Genomic DNA, 4,227 nt, shown 5'->3' with positions numbered 1-4,227 from the left:
CAGAAGGTGAAATCATGAGAGTGTAAAACACCTTTTTCATGACAAGGATTTATATTATATCATTGACAATTTCTCAGCGCTATTTTTGGCCTTCAACAAATACCAGCCTGTCCATTCCATACAGCTCAAACAGGTTTGTTTAGATTCTTATCAGTTTTAACAATTGACTTTAATTGGGGACATTTTTCTGTTCCTATGCGTATTGGAGCTTTGGGCGCAGTGAATATAGAAAATTCATGTGGAGATGCCTTGACAGAATCCTTATGATATTTTATCGATCAAAATCAATAGATGGAAAATAGCAGACAATTGGGAAGATCCTCTCTTCCACGTCTGTTTTCACTACACCCAGTCTGACTATTTCAGATGCATGTCTGAAGCATACCTTAGTTTCTTCACCGATTTCACAAAATTTTAGAGAAGTGTCAAATAGTCTTTGGCTTTGCTTATGAATCAGCTCTTCTTGAAAAACACTTATATGAGGCATTTTACATAGTCAAATGAAGATATCACTCAAGTAATCAGGCAAAAGATAAATGTAATCTCAAATGTAATGACATATTATGAACTATTCATCCAATTATGGAGACATTTAAGTATTGGGATTGTGCTGTCATTCTCTGAAAGTCACATCTGTTTTCCACTGAATGTTTTTGGAGAAAGCATGGAGATCAAGCAAATTGTATGGATCCAGTTTCCTGGGTCAAGAGTTATACATATATTCAAGCCAGACTCCTACTGGAACAACAGCAAGCGAGAGCCAACTCATAATTCCCAGTTAGAACCAGGCAGTGCTGAATGGGATCAATTTTGAGGAAGAATGAGGAAAGGATAGGGAGACTACTGGGGACCAAAGACATCATCAATTGAAGACCATGGCTGAAGGGACAAATGATTGGAACAGGAGGCCTCTTCTCAGCTCTCATTAGAGACATTCAGGCCATTCCTGCAGCTGTCTGGTGATACCAATGAGCAGGGAAAAAAGGGATGGAGGGGAGGGAAATGGGATCACGAACCTGAACCATGGCCTCACCATTGGTATCTGCAGTAGTAGCTTGTACTAACAGGGCTGAGGAAAGGATGTTTAGGTTGGATTAGTGGTAAGCCTTGTCAAATAATAGTGCCCTTTCGCTGCTGCTATCATGACTGATTTGGACAGCATAGAAACACCTGCCATAATATTTCAATTACAATAGATTGGACATCTTCATCATTGGGATGAAAATGAGCTAGTTATTTTGTCTACAGGCCAATTCAGAGAGCATTTTCAGGCATAATAGGATTTATGCCCCAAGTGAGCACTCCTTATAAAGTCCTGTCCTCAGAGGGAGCACTGGAGAACAGCCCGGATTTTTCATTCACTTTAATGGATGGAAAATGCAACTTCTGTCAACCCACCCAGCATTTCTTGTGATATACCACTTACTCAAAGGGGCAACCCTACTCAAAGGTAAATGTAGGGTTAAACAACTCCCCAGATAAGGGCAGAATTCATAGCTAAAACTGAGGAAGCTACCTGAATCTCATATACTCTGGCAGCTTTACAGCTGAAAAATGGGTTGTGAAATTATTGTTCGTCTTTACTGAGTATCATGCTCAAGGTAAAACATATGTTGATCTTAAAGTTACCAACAATTCCTCCATCTAATTCAGTATGTTTATAACATATCTCAACTTTTGTTAATTAACTAGACTCCAAATTAATTTGACCAGTTTCTATGCTTTAATTCTTTGATATGTCCTGATCCTAAAAGGAAACATTTGCCAAATCCTAATTTCTTCCTTAAATAGCATGATATTGGGTGGAATTTTCCCTTCCGGGGCTAAGGCCAGGATTTCTCGGCACTGATGAAACAGGTGCTCTCGCAGCAGATGCAGTGAGCCAGCCAAAAGTCCATTGACTTCAACAGGACCAGAAGGTCCGGCCGGCGAAAGGACCGGAAAATCCCATCCTAAGTCTCGTGGCGGAGATGGAGAGTGTTTTCCGCCATGGAGGCTGCCAGGAATTCATACAGTATTGCGGACCTCCGGCCCCATTGATTATGCAGTTGGGGTTTCCTGACGTATTGCACGGTGGGGCAGGCTGCATGGTGCACATTAAGGGCACCAGCAAGCTCTGCTAATGACATGCTTCTCTGAGGCTTATCCTTATATCTACAAGGACTCACCGCTCTGAAGGGTGCTGGCCCAGAACCCTTCTGAACAACCTACAATGTATCCAACCCACCCAGCATTTCTTGTGATACACCACTTACTCAAAGGGGCAACCCTATTCAAAGGTAAACGTAGGGTTGGCTGGCTCACTGCATCTGCTGCGAGAGCACCTGTTTCATCAGTGCCGAGAAATCCTGGCCTTAGCCCCGGAAGGGAAAATTCCGCCCAATATCATGCTATTTAAGGAAGAAATTAGGATTTGGCAAATGTTTCCTTTTAGGATCAGGACATATCAAAGAATTAAAGCATAGAAACTGGTCAAATTAATTTGGAGTCTAGCTAATTAACAAAAGTTGAGATATGTTATAAACATACTGAATTAGATGGAGGAATTGTTGGTAACTTTAAGATCAACATATGTTTTACCTTGAGCATGATACTCAGTAAAGACGAACAATAATTTCACAACCCATTTTTCAGCTGTAAAGCTGCCAGAGTATATGAGATTCAGGTAGCTTCCTCAGTTTTAGATATGAATTCTGCCCTTTAACACCTATGTGTTCTATTGTACTATTGTCGTTGACATCTTTTGATGATCTGCTTCTATCACTGCTTGTTTGTCCCTACAACCACACCCCCCCCCCTCCACCTCTCTGTCTCTCTATCTCTCCGCCCCCCACACACACACCTTAAACCAGCTTATATTTCAGCTCTTTCCTGGACTCGAACTCAAGTTCTGTCGAAGGGTCATGAGGATTCGAAACGTCAACTCTTTTCTTCTCCGCCGATGCTGCCAGACCTGCTGAGTTTTTCCAGGTAATTCTGTTTTTGTTTTGGATTTCCAGCATCCGCAGTTTTTTTGTTTTTATCTACAATGTATCAACCACATGCTGCACAATCCAGTGGATTATTTGCAAGACTGGAAGCATAGGAAGATATATGAAACCCAATTGCTGTCAACTCCATCTTCTCTCTTTGTGCAGGAGTAATTAAGTCATAATAGAAGAGAACAGGAGAAGACGAGATGGGGTTGGCCACAATTAAAAGAACTAACTGACTTTGAGGAGTGGGCAGCCCAACTGGCAGAGGTGGAGTGGGACATATCCATCGGATTTTAGAGAGATTGTTGGGTGGCCTCCACCCAGTAAAGATCCGTGCATGTCAGAAACCTCAGGGCCAAGGGTGCCTCCATGTTGGAGGCAGCTCATGCAGTTACTCGCTCTCTCTTCTCTCACTTATGGGTGTCACCAGGAAAAGGGCAAGGCCTGAAACAGGCAAAGTCCTGTCCAGCACTGGTACAAGCCCAGAGAGGATCGAGGACATTGCGGAGGAAGAAAGTGCATCTATAGAGGCATCGCAGCAGATACCTGCATCCTCCACCAGTCCAGGGCCACACACCTTGGTGGGTATTAGTTCTAATTTAGTAAGGGCATCAGATTCTGATGGTCACTGTACAGACCGCAGCTGGAGGAAGCAGGGTCAGCCAAACTCTCTGGCACTTGGAGGAGCGCTAGGGAGAAAGTACCTGCGAGGTTCACGTCCGAGTAAGGGCCTCCAGAATCAGCCTTCCAAAAGATGCTGGAGAGGCAACAAGTGACAGAGGAAAATCAGGCAGAGATGTCAGAGGCTCTCAACAGGTGGCACACGAGGTGGAGGAGCCCATCTGCCTGCTGGCTGATGAAGTGGTGCCGACCGGTGCATGCATGGAGGTCTCCATGGGGACGGTGGCAAACTCCATGGAGAACCTGGTTCAGCAGATTCTGCCGGAGATGCGCACAGACCTGCACTCCATCGCTGTAGCCATGGGTGAGCTTCTGCAGTGGCTACGTGAGAGGGGGATGGGTCACTTCGACCTCCCTCCAGGTGCCCCTTCCCCTCAAGGAGTCAAGCAGGGGCCCTCAGGCACACAAAGGGAGGAGGAGTGGCAGTAGGACACGCCTGGGACCTCTGCTCATAACTTTCCGAGGGTGTCCAGTCGTTCCAAATCCCCTTTGCCTTCGGCCTCATCCTCTGTGACTGCAGAGGGAGCAGCTGCCACACAGCAGGACAGCCAAAATAAGCCAGGGCCCTCCA

Source organism: Carcharodon carcharias, chromosome 18 (assembly GCF_017639515.1).
Source record: "Carcharodon carcharias isolate sCarCar2 chromosome 18, sCarCar2.pri, whole genome shotgun sequence".
Classification (NCBI taxonomy): Eukaryota; Metazoa; Chordata; class Chondrichthyes; order Lamniformes; family Lamnidae; genus Carcharodon; species Carcharodon carcharias.
The sequence above is the reverse complement of the archived record's forward strand: the minus strand, read 5'-3'. Positions refer to the sequence as shown.